This window comes from Gossypium raimondii, chromosome 12, assembly GCF_025698545.1.
Source record: "Gossypium raimondii isolate GPD5lz chromosome 12, ASM2569854v1, whole genome shotgun sequence".
NCBI classification, from domain to species: Eukaryota; Viridiplantae; Streptophyta; class Magnoliopsida; order Malvales; family Malvaceae; genus Gossypium; species Gossypium raimondii.
In genome coordinates, this window is record NC_068576.1 from 17963385 (window position 1) to 17985341 (window position 21957).

A 21957-nucleotide genomic window follows, 5' to 3' on the forward strand; every position below is an offset into this window, starting at 1 on the left:
ATTACAAAAAAATTTGGAGGATCCTAGTGCTTATTCATTACAGACCAGATCTAGTGAATTTTATAAGCTCTTATGGAAACTAGACCTCCCGGGAAAAATTAAAATTACATTCTGGAGGATTTCTTGGAACTATTTACCTACTTTTGCTAACTTAAAGTCTAAGAAGTTAATCGCAAATGCTTTCTACCCTCGGTGTGGAGGTGAGGACGAATCAATGGATCAATTGTACCAGCAATGTCCTATAACAGTTGATGTTTGGTCAGAGTTACACTGTCTGCAATTTTTAATTAATCAAGGGCTGGAGTGTAAACATTGGCTTCTTTGACTGTTGATACCAGAAGGGTGAGGGGGAGGCCAAGAGAACCAGATTGAAAGAGGAGGGGAAGGAAACTGAATGGGGGTAAGGAGTTTTTTCAGACATATGTTCTATCTGTTGGATGCTCATTCGTTTTTTGTGAAACCGTCAATTATGAACATTGAAGACTTGTTGGGACGGGGAAAAGCAATGTATTTGATTGGGTGTAAGGGTCGGTGCCTTTTTGCTTCTAGATTCTTCTTGTTTTGATTTTTGTGTAATTTTTTTGTTATTTGTGTTTTCAATTACTATTTATTTTTGGTTTTTTTTTGGGTCGTATTTTTGTTGTTTTTGGACCTGTATCTGCATTGTTTAGTTTTTATTTGGTTTTTTGGATTAATAAGAAAGCAAAAAGCCCAATCTGTTTATCAAAACAAAACAAAAAAAAAAGCCATGAGAATAGCCTTGAGAAATTAAGGGATGAGGAGAGTACAAGTTATTTAATGTCCTTTTTTTTTTCCCTTTTTTTCTTTCTTCTTTTTAAACTAGATAATGTGTTATTAGATTTGAAAATGCATAAGTCCTTTTAGTTTTTATTCCTCGCTATCATATGCTCTTGATTTGCATTCAGTTGCACTTAGGTTACAATAAGAAAGAACCTATAAGCTTTATTAATTTTGATCCACTTATTTTTCCTTTAATTATCTTTATCTAAATACAGGCTAAATAAATATATGAGATCGCAAATGTAGTGTATGTGCCATTATATTAAATATATTAATTTTCTTTCTCGTGTGATGCACAAGTTTCTCATGTATATTATTTAGTTTTTTTAATTGTATATATATATATATATATATATATATATATATATAAATTTCTACCAATATTATAACAAAAATTAAAATATATTTTTTTGTAATCATATTATTTATAACATCAGACTTCAAAACATAAAATAATAAATTTATTTTTTATTAATTATTTTCAACAAAATGAAATGTATAATTACATAAATAATTTATTTTATTTTAACAGAAATGTGATTTTTTTTAAATGAAGCAATTTCTTAATTTTTAAAATGTTGGAAATAATGAAGACTTAACTTATGATTTAGGACTATTGAGCACTTTAAATAATCTAACAAAACATGGACGAGTCTAGAAAGGAATTTACAAATTCATGAAAGATATAAATCTCTATCTTGTTGCCTTAAGTTAGATTTTGCATACTATTGATTATTTTAATTGAATATTAGTATGGTTTTTCGTCTTGTGTATTTATTCTTAAAATTATTATTATGTTTGGAGGCTTTTCTCTTTATTTTTATGCTTAAATGTTCATATCTTGTATTTTGAAGTATTCTTGATGTGTATCTATAATAAGGAAAAAGTTTATAACCGTATATAGCCGTTGGGGTTAATATCTAACCGTTGGAAGCATTGCAAATAGACTTGTACCGATACAACTTACAAGATGTATGGATAGAAGTGAACTTGTATGGGTAGAAATGGATTTGTATAGATAAAACTTAACATGTATGGATAGAAGTGGAGTTGTATTGATACATTGCACATGATGTATGGGTAAAAGTCCCTAAAGTTTCACAATTTTACTGACTGACTTATTTGTATCAAACAAATACAATAATCGAGCAGATGCCAATGTACTTTTAATCCTCCCTTCCATTAATAGTTTTAGAAAACAAACATGCCATTATTTTACTTCTAGATAAAATAAAATCCTAAAGAAATTATTTGAAATGCAAACCCAGCCATTTTATTTTTTATAATATACATAACTCATACATATATAATATACATAATCCATGCTAAAATATATCTAGAACAAAATAAAAATAAAAACAATGACCTCAAAACAATTCACATAAAAAGATTAGATCTATTGTCATCTAATAACAACATATCAGAATCGAAATACAAAAAAAAAAAATGAAACAAAACAAAACAAAAACAATTTCATCGAAAAAAATCAGCCAACAAACCTTAGAAATTATAACTAATATGGAAATAAGACCTTAATCAGGAATTAAAGCAAACGAATCAAAATCGGAAAACACAGAACAATGAATTAATTGATCACGAGAGAAATGAAAACGAGTTTAAATAATCGAGGATCTGAATGCCAAACCTTTCTAAAAAGAGAGACTTGAAGCTAAAACAATACAACCTAGAGGCTCGAAACAAGAGAGGCAACTAGAGAGTATAGGTTTTCGAGCGAGCCTCTCGTTCTATTTTATACTGAGGTTTGTCTACTTTAGCTTCCTAAAATACCCTTTATGAGATTTGTTTTGACAGATATATTCTTCGATTTCTTAGTTAAGCCTGGCTTCATGTACACGTGCATGAAGTATCGCGTGATTTAAACTGACCATCATTTTTGGTAAGGTGTTTTTACGCACTTAAGTTGAGAATGGCATTTGACTTTTGGTTTCTGGTGCGGGTCGTATTTAGATTAGATGATCCAAATATGTCGTAATAGGCATAGGCAAAGAGTTCTTATTTACGAAGCAGCTCTCCAAAGCTTGGGGAGAAACAAAAGAGAGGTCTCGGGAATAATTGGGAATAGTGCCATTTTTAAACCCTTGTTTTATTTTGGTATTTATATTTTTTTATCAATTTTACTATTTGAGTTTGATAATTAGGTTTATTTTGGTATTTAAATTTAGATTTTGTCAAGATTCAATAACATGGCATTCTGAGTAATATTATGAATACGATTTATGCTTTAATTACGAGGAGAAAATTTTAAAAGATAAAACAATATTTAGCACCTATTTGTAGTGAAAGTATGAGCATGGAGTGTTGTCTAGCAAATGTGAGATTTAAAATTAACGTTTTAAGGAATTAAAATTAATTTTAATAAAAATAGTAAAAAAAGTGAGCTATGGGAGTATTCTCTAGTCAATTTAAGATTAAAATTAACTTTTTTAATAAAAATAGCGAAGAAGTGAACTATGAGAGTGTTCTCTAGTCAATATGGATTAAAATTAACTTTTTAATGGAAACGGTGAAGAAATTGTCACTTATTTATAAGGCAAATGTGATATATAAGAGTGCTTTCTAGTCGATTGTAGGATTAAAATTAACTTTATAAATAGTGAAGAAATTGTCATTTATTTATAGGTTAGGTATGAGCATGAGAGTGTTTTCCAATAATATGAGATTAAAATTAACTTTTAAGGTATTAAAATTAATTTTAATGAAAATAATGAAGAAATGAACCATGGGAGTACTCTCTGTTAATATGGAATTAAAATTAAAATTTTAATTTCTTAAATGAAAAGTATATATCTTTTATCTTAGTAGTTTATTTGAAAAATAAAATAAGTGTTAGTTCTAAATTATTTCCAAACCAATACAACTCTTTCATAATAATATATTATTGTATATAAATAATTTTGAACTATAAGATTTTTTCATAAATTTCTTTAAAGAAACAAACTCTAAAGAGCTTATGAAAATAGTGAATAAATTTACACTTATTTATAGTGTAATAATGAGCTAGAAGAGTGTTCTCTATTCAATGTGAGATCAAAAATTGGTTGTAACACCCCCAACCCGATCTGATTCGTCGGATCCGAATCTTGGATGTTACACCTCTATTTACAAATTTACTCAAAAACATAACATAATTTTTTTTAATATTTACATCTTATTCAAGAACTCTGTTCTAAATTGACTCACAACTGGAAGTACCAAAGGTAATTATAACCATCGTAGAAGACTATAAAAGGGTAAGAACTTACAGGCAAATATCATAACTTAATTACACAGTTCTATTTGTTTCATCATTTGGTGATATACTAACTACAATTTTGCTACCAACACATTCTGCATGCATAATAGTCTGCCTCGCCACCTCTGGCGTAGCTTTGGTGTCATTTCTTTTGGTGTACCCATTCATCTTACCTGCAACATGAAACACTGAGGTAAGTTCATGATAACTTAGTGAGGTGAATTCCCTTTACCTACATCGTCCCAGCACTACGCATCTGATAATTTCATTATCATCTCACTATTTTTCATTTTTCAACTTGACTTTGGCGAGTACATTTCTTCTTCATGCCATAGACGCCATGCCTTATTTTGTGACCATGCATAACCCTTAGCATCTTCAATATATTACTAAATTTCTTAACCTAGCCTGTTCTTGATTCATTAATTGTTCTTATTCTTGAACCCATATTTACAGAACTCTATTGATCAAGTTGTTCTTTTAGTCTACTTGGTTCATATTATGAATTCACGACATTCCCTAGTGCATTTCATTTTCTCTATATGTATATTAAGACTATGCAAGATACAACACCACATTTCTTACAGAACTATTTCTTTCAATGTTCACCATACGCATTATTTCCTTAAAGTTCGCTAATCGGACTGTTCTTTCAGCATTCGCCATTTTTACCATTCTTCCAGAGTTCATCACATTTACCATTCTTTCCTTTCTAGGTCCTCCACAAAAGTGTTCCCTTCAGATGATGGCCTCTAGGACTTCCATTTAGAATGCACCACGAAAGCGTTTCTTTCCATAGATCGCTACAATGGCTTCCATTTCAGTTACGCCACTAAGGCTTCCATTTCAGATACGCCACAAAGGCTTCTATTTTCTGACGTGTTTACGATAGGGATTCGCCTAAACTTACATTACGTGAAGTTTGCCCCTCATCATTTGGGATCATACAGAAACCCCATTCGATAATAACTTTCCTTTAGTTCTTCCCATATGATGCCATAACCCACCAGTTATGGTCTTATACTATATGGTTTTTCTATATGACACCATAGCCCACCAACTACGGTCTTACACGATATGGTGCCATGGATTTTTCTTTCAGGGAATCATGTTTAAAGTCCCAATGGACTCCTTTAGATGGCTCTAGAGACAGACACAAACTCATCACTCATACTGATTCATTCATAGCAGAAACATTCACATATTCATTTCAATCTTTAAATTCCTATTACACACTTAGACTATAATTCATATATTTCTTATCAAAATCATCACATCTTACTTTCCTGACCTGAATATCATGGTTTTATCTCTTTCAACAAAGTTTCTAGAATGCATAACACACACGTAAGAATAAGCTTAGGGACTCACCTAATAACCCTGAACAGCAGCTTGACCTCTAAATCTCGACATCAAATCCAAAATTTAGCAGCAGCCACTGCTTATAAAACATAAGGGTACCATTAGAATTCATTCGTACAACTCTTATCATCGTCATGACCCCAGATAATTTTCATGTAACCCTTCACTTCCTCATCGTCCCATATACTTATAAAACAAACTTACTCTTATAGAAGTCAAAATGCATGTCCAGAATGCTTACCTAGGGTACAAAACAATCATTGTTATGAATTTAAATCTTTAATTCTAGCTTGGTAAGAAATATCTGTCGCGTGTGAATATGATTTGCAAATTTGCAAGTATACACGTTGAATCAAGTAATAAAATGATAAGTGAGTATCGTTCCCACGAGGATTGGGTAGGTATATCTTTGTTTAAATTATTGCGATTGAACATAAAAGATTATTGAGCTAATTGGTTTGTACTAGAATTAAGTTTGGGATTAACATAATGGAAATGAAAGTAAATAAAAATACTAGCATATCTAACCAATGCAACAACTCAAAACACATGAACTATGAACCTTGGTAAGGTAGGAATATTGATTAAGGAGGTTAGGATTACTCAGAGATTTGTCACAACTATATGACAATGCCGTGGAAATATTATGGTAACTATTACTGCTCGATTGGGTTAGTCAATGGCTTACCTCTGTCAAAAGCAAAGCTTAATATCACTCATCCTATATGCTCTATATGTCTATAGACCAAGGATTTACGACCACAATATCGGTACAACCCTTTAAATCGTATATGGAAAGACTCTATGTCTAGAGTTTTCTTGAGCATTTAATTCAACACTTACATACTCAACTTCAATCTAGGTACCATAACCCATCAGTATTAAGCCACCTTAAGTCTTTTGAGCATTTGTCAACACTTAAATAAGCATTTAAACAAACATAGTCGTTGAATAAAATAGTAACATTAACCACAATAATTCCAAGCATTGATTAAGGTTTAAACATTACTCCAAGCAATCCAAGCCATATTAAGTTAGCTCATGGTTGGGCTACACAAAGTCAAGTTTTTTCGAATTATCAACATCCCCAATAATTAGTTTAAAGTAGAAAAATTATAACAAAAATGCAGAGGAAGAAACTTAGGTATAAAACACAAAGTTCAGGCTCAGTTCTTTGCTGTTTGTCTTCACCAAAGCTTTTAGCAGCTCATTGTGTTTTTTGTGTAATAGTGAGGCCTTTGTCGAAGTTAAGAGAATTGCAGACCGCAATATTCCTTTTTTTTCTTTCGTTTTCTCCCCCTCTTCTTTTTTTTTTGTCTTTTATACTTGATATCACACCCCTAGGGTTAAAGCCACCAACCAATGATTATTTTTCCCTAATTTTGAGGTGGATTTTTGTCACACTTCATACATATGAGGGGGGACCACCTGCTGAATACTTTAAGTAATGACTGTGTTTGTTGTTTTCCTCCTTTGCATTGCCATGGAAAACTCTCTCGAAATGCCTCAGCAAACCTTCATTTATTGCTAACCTTCTTCCTTAAACCTGCTATTCAACCACATAAAACTTCCCACAAGATACAAAAGTTAAAAAATACCATAACATAACCATCAGCCCAAGTTTTAATATGCATACACGATTACTACAAGAAATGACTATGCAATAACCTAAAATGAAGCTAGAATTACTTAAGTGCAGGGAATTAACTAAGTCTCAGAGTATGATTTATAACTCTTTTCAAGAGTTATCACACCCCCAAATTTGAGTTATTGCTTGTCCTCAAGCAATGTAATGCAACCTAATAACTAATGTATGTTCTAGTATACTTTACTGCTTGTAATTGTATTGTCGTGTTAATCAAACATTACTAACTTTCGGTCCTCAGAGCACCCTTCACTTAAGGTGATGTGCAGTTTGTCCAATCGAAGCTCATTAAATTCAGAAATGCAGGAACTTTTCCCTAAAATAAAAATCTCCTTGTGTGCATTATGTGTATTTGATTGTATTTAATCAATTCTTAAAAGTCTAAAAAAAAAATTCCTAGCCTATCCCACTTATTATTACTTTTAATTTTTAAAAGTAGCTAATATTTCTCCCACTTATAGCATTGCTCTTCACTTTTGAGAATTCATCTCATTACAAATGCCTTTCTACTTGGAAGTAAAGGTGGAAGAAACACCAAACTCCCAAGCTACTTAGCACAATCATGATTTGAAATTATTTTTCACTCATGTGTCCAACTATTTTTCTACTTAGAAGTAAATATGGAGCAGACACCAAACTCCTAAGCTACTTAGCAGTCTTCTACAGTGGAGTGTCCCAGAATTTGTTTTTAAGCAGTCTTATCTGAATCTTTTTCTTTTCTACCCACAAGTAAAGATAAAGCAAACACCAAACTCCTAGGTTACTTTATGCTATAGACATTGGAGGCTAAATTACAACTTACTTAGCAATTTATGCTTCTGGGAGTTTAACTTTTCGTTTGCTACTTTTGTTCATTTCAGCTCAATAACTTTTTAAGAACTATGAGTTTTAGTCCAAAAATTATTTTAAGATCAATAAGGATTGAATGAATACAATTTAAGTGTTATCAATATATTGAGAATCCTAACCTTAGGGTTCAATTCTATTCATTTCCTTTCTATATTCGTACAAAATTGTAAACTATTTTCATCATTAAACATCACTAAATTAGCTATCATGCAACCAACTCAATAATGTTATAACAAACAATTCGGTATATTTACCCAAAATGCATAAAATGTAAATGTTATGGCAATTCAATATATTTACTGAATAAAATACATGCTGCAACCCCAAGCCTAAAGGATGCAGTGTCCTCAATGCATGAAAATAAAAATAACAAAATGTAATAAAAATTACTCAAGTAACAAAATATGAAAGAGACTCCCCTGATGATGGTTGTTGTATTTTACTACCTGCGAGTCGACTTCCTTCCAATGCGCTTGTATCTTTACTTTCGTTTGAGTGATTGAAGAGGTGGATCTTCCTTGTTTGTCTTAGTTGTCTCATTAAAGAGACGGTTGATTTCTCGATCTTGAGCAGACATGTCTTCTACTAGTTCAGGTTGAACAGCTTCATTGCCTTTCTCAGTTTCTTCGGCAGCAAGGGTGGTTTCCTTTTTTGCTTTTTCCTTACTCTCGATGGTCAAAGATTTTGTTTTCTCCTGATCCTCTTCGTATTCTTGTCCTTTTTCAACTTTATCTTCCTTAGTTGCAGAATCTTCCTTTTCAAATGGAATTTCAATCGGCTTTTATTCAGCACAACCAGCTTCAGGAAGTGGTAGTAATTATTTGGGAAAGGCAAGGAAATCAGGTATTGGTCTGGTGAAGTTCTTTTGTAAAGCTCTTTTCAGCGCAATATCACGAGTCCTCATATGAGACTAGTATAATGTCTACAATTCTTGGGTATTTACCATCGATTCAGCAAACTGATATTGCTGAACTTCAAATAGGGACATGCGTTGTTCTAGCTACTCTAATGAGCGCAGCACACATTTTTCAACAGAGCTCTACAAAGTAGAGGTTCTGCTTGGGAAAACTACTTGGCAAAGAATGTAGGTGCACTACCTTACTGATGTGGCCTTGGTGTTTCTACACCTTAGACTTTGGCTACAATAAATTGAGGCATCCCACCCTTGTTAGAAGTAACGTCTTCATCAGCATGTAAGGGGACTTAATTCGCTCTACAAAGAGCTGTGATGAGAGAAGGGAAATTCAAGCTTCCCTTATTCGTATCTGCGCACCGGTACACTTTATGAAAAATCAATCTTCCAACATTAATTGGGTGGCACCGACTTGAAAAGACTCAACACCTTTGGAAGCATTTTTTACTCTGGCCATGGATGTTATAAAATGAAAAGGATTGAATGAGAGGAAGTTGAATATCAATAAACAGAGGTAAGGTAAGGCAAAGGAGGTGAAAGAATAAACAAGGAGTAAGTACAGGTCAGTGGAAGAGGCGTTGATAGTTTTAGAGAGTTAATAGAGGTAATGGAGTGAACGACTCAAGAAACTTGCGGTGTAAGTATCTGGAGAACTTGAGGGGGGAAATAAAAAAAGTTTTGAAGGGAAAACCTAAGGTGACGTAGCCCTAAAAAAATTTATCAACTTCTTTTTGGGCATCCGAAGTAACCAGAAAGAGCTAACTATCCATATTATTTGTCATTGGACTTGTCTCTCATTTTCAACCCACATGTTGCACTTGGTGCATTGCTCAGTTACTTACCTCTCAAAGTTGCAGTTCATTTTTGAATTACCATGGCAAACTGATACTACCTCTATCATTGCTTGTACCCTTGTTTTTCCTCTGAATTTTTTTGCAAAATCTATATACTACAAAATTAATAACCAAATTTGAAAATGAAATTAGATAATTGAAATAGAAATGTAAAAACCAAATTAAAGTAAATAACTAGTAAAAGAATAAAAAGATAGAAAAAAGAAAAGAGATGTTCTAAGATCAATGACTTGCTTGTCTCGATCTACTTGAGCACCCCAATAGGGCTTTAATTGATGGCTATTAACCTTAAAAGTTGCTCCAATTTTGTTTACGTGGATGTCAACTACTCCATGAGGATAAGTCTTGATCACCTCGAAAGAACCTGACCATCTTGACTTCAGCTTGTCAGGAAACAGCTTCAATCGTGAGTTAAATAGCAACACCTTTTTCCTATATTAAAATTATCTAGGCATAATCCTATTTTCGTGCCATCTCTTGGTTTTCTCCGAATAGATCCTAGCATTCTTATAAGCATGAGCTATGAATTCCTCCAATTCATTCAATTCTAACAATATGTGATGTCTAGCAACTTTACGATCCATATTCAACTTTTTAATAGCCCAAAATGCCTTGTGCTCTAGCTCAACATGTAAGTGACACGGCTTTCCAAACAAGAGCTTAAAAGGCGACATTCCTAATGTTATTTTAAAGGTAGTACGATAAGCTCACAAGGCTTCGTCCAGTAGTAAAGACTAGTCCTTTCGATTTGGATTACCTTTTCCAAGATCTGTTTAATCTTCCTATTAGAAACCTCAGTCGATACATTTGTTTGTAAGTGATAAGCTGTGGCAATTTTATGTTTTACCTCATACCTGTTCAGAGCATTAGCAACCATTTTACAGTTGAAGTGTGACCCCTCATCGTTGATGATTGCTCGAGGTGCACCAAATCTAGTGAAAATGTTCTTGTGAAAAAATTTAATCACATACTTGGCATCATTAGTAGGGAGGGCTACAGCTTCTATCCACTTGGAAACATAATCGACTGCTACTAGAATATATTAGTTGTTGAATGATGGTGGAAAGGGGCCCATGAAGTCAATTCCCCATACATTAAATAACTTAACCTCTAGAATGCTTTGCAATGGCATTTCTTGTCTTCTTGAAATGTTGCCTATTCTTTAACATTGATCACATATTTTATAAAATTTTTAGGCATCTTTAAATAAACTTGGCCAATAGAATCTTGACTGGAGCATCTTGGTAGCATTTTTCATCCCTCTAAAATGGCCTCCATAGGGTGACAAATGACAGTGTTGCAAGATGCTATGTATTTCATCATCCGAGACAAAACTTTTGATTATTTGATTAACACAATGCTTGAACAAGAAAGGTTTGTCCCAGTAGTAATAGCGCACATTATGAAAGAATTTCATCTTGCCTTGGCTATTGAGATCAAGTGGCAGCAAACCACTTACTAGGAAATTTACTACATCAGCATACTATGGTAATGCTATAGCAACCAACAATTTCTCATCAAGAAATTCATCCTTAATAGGCTTATCATTTCCATCCTCTTTCCCAACTTCTAACCTAGATAGATGGTATGCTACTTGATTCTCTGTACCCTTCTTGTCTCTAATTGCCAAGTGAAATTCTTGTAGCAAAAGAATCCACCTAATCAATATCAGTTTTGCATCTTTCTTGGTTGTCCTTTATCCAAGCACCACTCCAACAACAAAGTCACTTACTTCACACATAAGTTCAAATGGTACTAACCAATCCGAGGCTACAATAATTGGAGCAGCCACCAATCGTTTCTTTAGTTCTTTAAAATCAAACCAGCACACTTCATTAAAGATAAATGGTTTATTTTGCTCCAACAAGGCACATAAAGGCTTTGAGATCTTAGAAAAGTCCTTGATGAATCGTCTATAGAATCTTGTATGTCTAAAAAAACTCCTAATCCCACTTGTTAGTGATGGCAGCTTCTCAATCACTTTGATCTTTACCTTATCAACTTTGATTCCTTTTTGGGAGATCTCTTGCCCTAAGGTAATGCCTTCTCTTACCATAAAGTGACACTTCTTCCAATTTAAGACAAGGTTAGTCTCCTCACACCGTTTAAGCACTAATTCTAAGTTGTGCAAATATCCTTAGAAGTCATTCCTAAATACTAAGAAGTCATCCATAAACACTTCAAGGAAATTTTCCACCATACCCGAGAATATTGACATCATGCACCTTTGGAATGTTGTTGGGGCATTACACAAGCCAAAAGGTATACACTTGAAGGCAAATGTACAATATGGACAGGTGAATGTAGTTTTTTCTTGATCTTCTGAGGCAATTGCAATCGATTATAACCAGAGTATCCATCTAAGAAGCAATAAAAGTCCTTTCCAGCCAATTGATCTAACATTTGGTTGATAAAGGGCAATGGGAAATAATCTTTCCTTGTAGCCTTGTTGAGCTTGCAATAGTCCATGCAGACACGCCACCCCGTTACAGTTCTTGTAGGTATAAGCTCATTGTTGTCGTTACTAACCACAGTGACACCCTCTTTCTTTGGGACACATTGAACTAAACTCACCCAAGAGCTATCAAAGATTGGGTAGATGATACCTGCATCCAGCCATTTAATTATTTCCTTCTTCACCACTTCTTTCATGATGGGGTTTAACCTTCTCTGCTGCTCAATATAATTGTTGTGGCAATCTTCCAACAAGATTTTGTGCATGCAAATTGTGGGTCTAATTCCCTTTATATCTGCGATTGACCATCCTAGAGCCCTTTTGAATTTCTTGAACACAGCTAACAATTCGACTTCTTGCTTATGCGTTAAATCAGTAGACACAACTACAGAGAGTGTGTTATCTTTACCTAGATAAGCATACTTCAACTTTATAGGGAGGGGTTTTAACTCTAAGGTAGGTGGCTCTTCTGTGGATAATTTTGGAGGGTTGAAAGTTCGAGCAGATAAGTCTAGGGTGTCGAACCTCTTTCCAAGTTTGTCTACAACCATTTTGATTCCATCAACTCAGTGCAGTATCCTAATGGCTCTTCATCATCACTTTCAAGTAAATCACTCACCATTCTCCTTATTATGGTATTCTTTCTCAAATTTTTCTTCCACCACAAAGTCTAGCAAATTGAGAACTTGACATTCTTCAACATCATCAGCATATTTCAGCACTTTAAAGACATTAAATGTGATCTACTGATCGTTCACTCTCAGGGTTAATTCTCCCTTCTGAACATCGATAACATTTCTACCTATTACAAGGAAAGGTCTACCCAAAATAATAGGCACCCCTTTATCAGCCTCACAGTGTAATACAATGAAATCAATAGGGAAAATGAACTTGTCTACCTTCATCAATGCATCCTCTATTTTACCTTCTGGATGAGCATATGACCAATCTGGAAATTGTGAGGTCACAATGGTAGGTCATCCTTCACCAATTCCCAGCTTTTTGCACACAAACAAAGGCATAAGGTTTATGCTCGCTCCTAAATCACATAAAGCCTTCCCAACAAATTGGCTACTAATTGAGCAAGGTATTGTGAAGCTCCCTAGATCCTTTAACTTTGGAGGCAGTTTATTTGTGAGCATGGCAGTGCACCCTTCAGTCAGTGCTACTATTTCAAATTTTCCCAGTCATCTCTTCTTCGAAAGCATATCTTTCATAAACTTAATTTATTTGGGCATCTACCCCAATACTTCCACCAAAGGTATATTGATATGGAGTTGCTTCAAGACATCCAAAATCTTCTAAATTGTTGGTCTTATTTTTTATTTTGGAAACATTAAGGCAATGGTGGAGGTAGGCGAACATCAGGTGGTAGAGCGTATTTTGATCAGGAATTATGTGTATCAGAGCTGTCTAAGTTTGCTTCAGCATTGTTGGGCCCAACTTTCTCATTTGTGGGTTTTGAAGAATTTTGCTATTGTCAGGTACTGAGTTTGCAGCTTCAACCACAACATTCTTGTCAGCTTTGCCTAACTGTGTACCACTTCTCAAGGTGATATATTTACAACGTTCTTTCCCATGTGGTCTTGCATTCTCTGTATCACTAGGCAAGGTCCCTTGTGTTCTCGAGTTCATTGCATTCGCTATTTGTCCAACTTGATTTTCCAAAGCTCATAGAGATGATGCTTAGCTTTGAATCATAACATCATTTTTTGCCATATGCTCCTTCAAGAGAGACTCAATAGATGATAATAATGATGATGATGTATGTCCTTGTTGAACCCGTTCTTGAGGCTGTAGAGATTGATTAAAACCATATGGGGCATTCATAGCATTGGGTATGACAGTTGTGTTGGAATTTCTAGCTTCTTGATTACTCCACCCAAAATTTGAGTGTTACTTCCAACCAGGGTTATACCTGTTAGAGTAAGGGTTGTTGTTCCTGTTGTAACTACCCATATGATAAACAGATGTTAGGTTCGAGGGACATTCTTCAAATACATGATCCTCACCAAAGTAAACACAAGATAAACCAGTTGCCTTCAACTCTTTCAACTCACTAGGTTTCTGCATAGTTTTTATCATATTGGCTAAGGAGGACACCTGAGTAGTGAGTTAGGTAATAACATCGAGTTCAAAAGATCCAGCCACTCTCCTTCTAGTCCCAACTCTCATTGTGGGGTATTAATAATCGTTGTTCGCAATTCTCTCCAAGATTTCATATTCTTTAATGTAAGACTTGTCCAATAGTGTGCCATTTGATGAAGCATCAACCACCATACGTGTCTGCACCTTTAATCCATTATAGAACATCTCTATTTGGGACCAGCGCTGAAATCCATGCATAGGACATTTCCTAAGCAAGTCCTTTAACCTTTCTCATACTTCATACAGTGTCTCATCCTCTAGTTGCCTAAAGGATGTTGTGTCATTTCTCAATTTAGCATTCATGTTTGGTGGGCTGTATCGCAGCAAAAATCTCTGACACAAACCATTTCATGATTCAACTGTTCCAGATGGCAGAGCATTGAGCCATGTTCTAGCACAGTCTCTTAGAGAGTAAGGAAACAACTTGAGTTTTAAGGCATCTTCAGGAACACCTTGTTGTCTGAAAGAATCACATACCTCTAACAAAAGTCTCAAGTGCAGCCTAGGATCTTCAGTTTGCAGACCACCAAACTGACGAATTGATTGAAGCATTTGAAACATGACAGGTTTTAGATATAAATGGGGAGCTTGGATCTATGGCTTGACTATACCAGGGTTCAGGTCATCTAGAATGGGAACTACATGCTCTCGAATAGGTCTATCCTTGTCATCAAACATCTAAGCTATAGGTAGATTACCATTTTGACCTCCTTGATTTAGACCATCTTGATTGTTACCCCCTTGATTCATTGCTTGTTGTTCTCGTCTTCTTCTAAGCAAAGTTCTTTCAATTTTTGAATACAAAGGATAGAATTATTCAATAGGAATGCCTCTATGCATAAAGCTAATACAAACATGTTAGGGTCATAAAAAAATTAAAAATTAAAACTAAAAATGAAATTGAAATAATAAAAATGAAAGTTACCAATTGCCAATCCTTGGCAACGGCGCCAAAAACTTGTCACGTGTGAATATGATGTGCGAATGTGCAAGTATACATGTCGAATCAAGTAATAAAATGATAAGTGAGTATCGTTCCCACGAGGATTGGGTAGGTATATCTTTGTTTAAATTATTGCGATTGAACATAAAAGATTATTGAGCTAATTGGTTTGTACTACAATTAAGTTTGGGATTAACATAATGGAAATGAAAGTAAATAAAAATACTAGCATATCTAACCAATGCAACAACTCAAAACACATGAACTATGAACCTTGGTAAGGTAGGAATATTGATTAAGGAGGTTAGGATTACTCAGAGATTTGTCACAACTATATGACAATGCCGTGGAAATATTATGGTAACTATTACTGCTCGATTGGGTTAGTCAATGGCTTACCTCTGTCAAAAGCAAAGCCTAATATCAATCATCCTATGTGTTCTATATGTCTATAGACTAAGGATTTATGACCAAATTATCGGTGCAACCCTTTAAATCATATACGAAAAGACTATGTCTAGATTTTTCATGAGCGTTTAATTCAACGATCACATACATTACTCAACTTCGATCTAAGTACCATAACCCTACCGGTATTAAGCCACCTTAAGTCTTATTGAGCATTTGTCAACACTCAAACAAGCATTTAAAAAAGCATAGCCATTGAATAAAATAGTAACATTAACCACAATAATTCCAAGCATCGATTAAACTTTAAACATTACTCCAAGCAATCCCAAGCCATATTAAGTTAGCTCATGGCTGGGCTACACAAAGTCAAGTTTTTCCAAATCATCAACATCCTCAATAATCAGTTTAAAACAAAAAAAAATTATAATAAAAATGTAAAGGAAGAAACTTGGGTATAAAAGACAAAGTTTAGGCTCGATTCTTTGCTATTTGTCTTCACCAAAGCTTTCAGTAGCTCCTTGTGTTCTTTTTGCAGCAGTGAGGCCCCTATCGAAGCTCAGAGAATTGTAAACTACAGTATTCCTTTTTTTTCTTTCGTCTTCTCCCCCTTCCTCTCCTTTTTTTTTTGTCTTTTATACTTGATATCACACCCTTAGGGTTAAAGTCGCCAACCAATGATTGCTTTTTCCCTAATTTTGAGATGACTTTTCATCACATTTCATGCATGTGAGGGGGGACCACCTATTGAATACTTCAAGTACTGATTGTGTTTCTCATTTTCCTCCTTTGCATTGCCATGGCAACCTCTCGAAATGCCTTAGCAAACCTTCATTTCTTGCTAACCTTCTTCCTTAAGCCTGCTATTCAACCATATAAACCTAAAATGATTATGAAATAACCTAAAATGAAGCTAGAATTACTTAAGTGCAAGAAAGATCATTGCTCCATTCCAAAGCCAGTTAGTGATGGTGTTTTCAAATAAAGGAAGAAGATAACCCTCTTCCTTATTATTCCCAACTTCCTATAAATATATCTATATATAGTGAAACCCATTTTCTCTTAGTGGAGCTTGACATGTGTCACCAACCCTCAACACTTCCATTCTCTTTATGGTTTATAATTGTAAAGAAACATATACCAATATCCAAAATCTGTATTTATCTATTACTTACCCTTCTAGCTCATTCCTGATTATCTCGTTAGAATGTAACTCGTACAATAACCAATCAAACTTGGCGTACCTTAATCCAAGCAATAAATTTTTAACACAAGAACCTTTATCACTATCACTAATTTATTCTTCTATACCTACGCACGCATTCAGATTATAATTCTTACTTTATACTCTAACACTAACTATGCAGCCTAAGCATACATTGAAAGCGTCCATTGGGCAGGTAGGACCATGCCACTCAAATCCTTCGACTACTCACCCCAATCCAGTTCCTGTCAATACTGGGTGTTACATTGGTTGTATAAACAATTGCCACATGTCAACAAAATGGGTATGTCATGTGTCAAAAAATTAAATTGTCCACATTAATTGGGAGCCTAAGACCTTGTGGTATATAATATATATGATATGAATATATTCAAAATAATTGTATACAATATGTTGTAATAATTTTTTTAATTTAGTTTATTATTGTATGTATTAATATTGATTTTATATTTATAATATGATTTTATTTAAAAAATTTAATGGATGATTAAAATTAACAAAGACGTTTGGATTGGAAAGAAACGAGAGAAAGCCAAGTAAAACAAGGAAAATGAATTCCTTTCCATTGTTTAGATAAGTTATTTTATAAAAGAAAAAGAAAAGAGTTAAGAATCTCTAATTTTCTTTACTCCATTTCTAATACCCCAAATTAGAAGAAAATAGGAGGAAATGAAATGTAAATAAGTTTACAATATTTAAAATATTATTTTGTCCTTCAAGTATTTTACATTTCTTTGGAAATTTTAGTTATACAAACAATAAATTAATATATTCTTTCGTTTCTTTAACCTTCCCTACTTTCTTTTATTTTCCTTTAATTATATTTATTCAAATATAGACTAAATAAATAAATGAGAGAGTCTGTCACTTGTTGCAAATGTAGTGTATGTGTCTTGTTATATTAAATATACTAGTTTTCTTTCTCGTGTGATGCACAGATATCTCATGTGTATTGTTTAGTTTTTTAATATTCTAATATAATATATTTTCTAATACTGTAATAAAATTTTAAAATATATATTTTGTAATCGTATTTATTTAAAAATCGGACTTCAAAACATAAAAATAATAACTTTATTTTTCAATAATTATTTTCAACTAAATGAAATTTATAATTACATAAATAAGTTATTTTATTTTTATAGAAATGTGATTTTCTTAATGAAGGAATTTCTTAATTTTTAAAAGTTGGAAACAATGAAGACGTTTTAGGACTGTTGAGCACCTTTAGATATTCTAACAAAACATGTTTGGTCTAAAAGGAATTTACACATTCACAAAAGCTATAAATCTTTAATTTATTTCCTTAAGTTCATTTTACAAACTATTGGTTATTTTAATTGGATAAACGAATGTTTTTATTCTTGTTTATTTATTTTTAAATTTGTTACCTGCAAACTCTAGTTTATATAGGGTTTTTTAATAGTTTATGACAACTTTTTACTTAAAATAATATTAATCCCTAGTATTTGATTACTAATTCGATTTAATTTTATTTATATTTCAATGAGCATGATTTAATGAAGAATGTGATTATATGTTTCTTTTACATTAAATTTGTACATAACTTAATAATTTTATGCTACATATTGATCTTGACATTTTTTTCAATGTAGTTGGATCAAGAAAATTATGCAAGATTTATTTATCAAATAAAACTGCATGGGCATGCCCAATTTCACTCCATATAGACAGCAAACACATATGAAATGGGTTAAGAAGAAGTTGATTTGATCCAATTGAAGAAGGATCAATTGATGGACAAGTCTGGTAAACAATTGAGTCACCAAACTGTCCAAATAAGAGAGAACAAGCCCAATTCTGCAAAGCCATTTGGATTGATCACAAATTCACTTTTGAGATATTTACTGGAGGTCCCTACACTTGTAAAGAAATAAAAAAATAGTATACCAACTTTGCCCAAGAAATCGTCCACCTAGCAAAAATGCTAAGTTGTAGAATGAGATCTGCACTTTTCAACAATTGGATGACGAGTCCCTATATGAGGCATGGGAAAGATTCAATGAGTTACTTCATAGATGCCTTCACCATGAGATTCCACATTGCATCCAGTTGGAGACATTTTATAATGGTCTCAATGCACACACAAGGTTGATGGTAAATGCTTCTACGAATGGTGCTCTTTTGTCGAAGTCTTATAATGTGGCTTACGAGATCATCGAGAGGATAGCCAGTAATAATTACTAGTGGTCGAAAAATCGAACAGTTTTAAGAAGACGAGTAGCTGGAGTACATGAAGTAAATGCCCTTACTTCACTCTCAGCTGAAGTATCTTTTATTTCTTCAGTGTTGAAATAGTTTACTACTAACGGTTTTAACCCTGTTGCAGCCTAACCACCAAGTCAATTCGAGGTTGTTTCCTGTGTATATTGTGGGGATGGCCATTCTTTCAAGAATTGTCCATCAAATCCTGAGTTGATTTATTATATAGGAAATGAACATTAGAATAGAAGTGGATAAGGACCACAGTCCAATTTCAACAATCCTTCATGGTGAAACCACCCAAACTTTTCTTGGAGTAACCAAAGAAATGGACCGAATAACAACTACATGCAGCATAGACGAAATTAACCCCAAGGGTTCAACCAACAAGTTTCTAAACCACCTCAAGCTAAATCATCTAATAGTTTGGAAAAAAATTTTAAGGCGTACATGGCAAAAAATGACACATTAATCCAAAGTCAAGATGCAACATTGAAAAATTTGGAGAACCAAATGGTTCAGTTAGCTACGAAGCTTCATAATAGACCGTTGCTTTATGAAGTGGTAAGACTTTAAAACCCAAGGAAGTTGTGGTTGAAAATGAACCTATTAAGAAAGACAAAAGCCAACCAACGGTTGAAGTTCCTACACCAAAAGAGCCAGAACCTATAAAGTTTGATGAGATAAAATTTAACCTAGTGAATTCTGATAAGCTAATATCTTCTTTAGATACATATTTATCTCCTCAGAAAAGTTGTCCATTCCAACCTAAAGTTCCAACACCTCCATATCCTCAAAAATTCCAACCAAATAAGCAGAAATAAGAGGTGCAATTCAAGAAGTTTTTGGATGTTCTAAAGCAACTTCACATCAACATCCCGTTGGTGGAGGCTTTAGAACAAATGCCCAACTATGTCAAGTTCATGAAGGACATTCTGTCTAATAAGAAGTGACTTAGTGAGTATGACACTGTAGCACTGACGAAGGAATACAGTGCGTTCTTATAGAACAAGCTACCTCCTAAACTGAAAGATCTTGAAAGCTTTACTATACCTTATCATATTGGAAAATTTTATTATGGTAAAACTTTATGCAACTTAGGAGCAAGTATCAACTTGATGCCCAAATCTATTTTCAAGCTATTGGGAATAGGTGAGGTAAGACCCACGACTGTGACACTTCAACTGGCGGATCAATCTTTAGCATACCCAAAAAGAAAGATCGAGGATGTTTTGGTAAGAGTAGATAAGTTTATTCTTCCTGTTGATTTCATTGTCTTAGATTTTTGAAGTAGATAAGGAAGTGTCGATCATCCTAGAGAGACCTTTCCTAGCCACGGGAAGAACGTTAATAGACGTGCAAAAAGACGAACTCGACATGAGAGTTCAAGAAGATCAGGTAACATTTAATGTTCTTAAAGCAATGAAGTTTCTCAACCCAACGGAGGAATGTTCAGTGATGGAGGAGTTAGAAACCTTAGTTTCTATGGAATAGGTGAATGATTTTGTGAAGGACCCATTGGAGAACCTTTTAGGGTCTGAGTCATTGGAAGATAAACAAGGTAATGAAAATATGGCTTTGATGGAAGCTAATCCAAGGGACTATGTTCAACTAGCACGGTTTGAACCATTAGAGTTGGAAGCTCTGGAATACACACAACCGAAGTTGTCAGTTGAGGAACCACCCAAACTCGAACTTAAGGTACTTCCTTCTCATTTGAAATATTTTTATTTGTGTGACTGTTCTACTTTGCCTGTGTTTGTTTCAGCAAAACTAACAGAACACCAAGAAGATCAGTTGATCGAAGTTTTAAATAAATTTAAAAAGGAGATTAATTGGACCATAGTTGATATTCGAGGAATAAGCTCATCTTTTGTATACATAAGATTATCATAGAGAATGGTGAAAAAGGTAGAATCAATGGGCAAAGGAGACTCAATCCTATCATGAAAAAGGTAGTTCAAAAGGAAGTTATCGAATGGTTAGATGCGGGAATTATCTACCCCCATCTTAGATAGTTCATGGGTAAGTCCGGTACAGTTTGTACCAAAAAAAGGTGGAATCACGATTGTCGAGAATGAACGTAATGAGTTAATACCGACAAGAATAGTCACGGGTTGGAGAATTTGTATTGATTACAGAAAATTGAACAAAGTCACTCGAAATAATCATTTCCACTACCTTTTATGGATCAGATGTTGGATCGACTGGCAGATAACAAATTATATTGTTTCTTAGATGGATATTTGGGATATAACCAAATAGTTTTAGCCACAGACAACCAACACAAAATGACTTTTACTTGCCCATATGGTACATTTTCTTTTAGGTGAATGGCTTCCGGTTTATGTAATGCACCTGCCACATTTCAGCAATGCATGATGGCAATATTTACTGATATGGTAGAAATTTTTTTAAGGTTTTCATTGATTATTTTTCTATTTTTGGTAACACTTACGATGTTTTTTTGAGTAATTTGGCTAAAGTATTAAAAAGATGCAATGAGACAAATCTTGTCCTTAATTGGGAGAAATGCCACTTTATGGTTAAAGAGGGAATTGTCTTAAGACACAAAATTTCTAGAAACGAGATTGAAGTTGACAAAGCAAAGGTGGATGTAATTGAAAAGTTACCACCACCAGTCAGTGTTAAAGGAGTTCGAAGTTTTTCAAGCCATGCTAGTTTTTACCGAAGGTTTATTACAGATTTTTAAAAACTTTCCAAGCCTTTGTGTATGCTTTTAGAGAAAGTCACCATTTTTTATTTTAACAAAACATGTTTGGAAGCTTTTCAAGAGTTGAAAAATTGGTTAATCTAAGCCCCTATAATCGTTACACCTGATTGGAACTCACTGTTCGAATTGATGTGTGACGCAATT

The 21957-nt window shown here is 33.8% G+C and overlaps 2 non-coding genes across 2 annotated transcripts; one reads left to right on the forward strand and one right to left on the reverse strand.

Moving 5' to 3' along the window:
• Nucleotides 1-14467: 14467 nt before the first annotated feature.
• On the forward strand, nt 14468-14574 carry LOC128035773 (small nucleolar RNA R71). The gene has a single exon (XR_008192322.1). It is a non-coding gene; the product is annotated as a small nucleolar RNA R71 (small nucleolar RNA).
• A 4233-nt stretch (nt 14575-18807) lies between these two features.
• Nucleotides 18808-18913, reverse strand: LOC128035645 (small nucleolar RNA R71). The gene has a single exon (XR_008192197.1). It is a non-coding gene; the product is annotated as a small nucleolar RNA R71 (small nucleolar RNA).
• Between the last annotated feature and the right edge of the window lie 3044 nt (nt 18914-21957).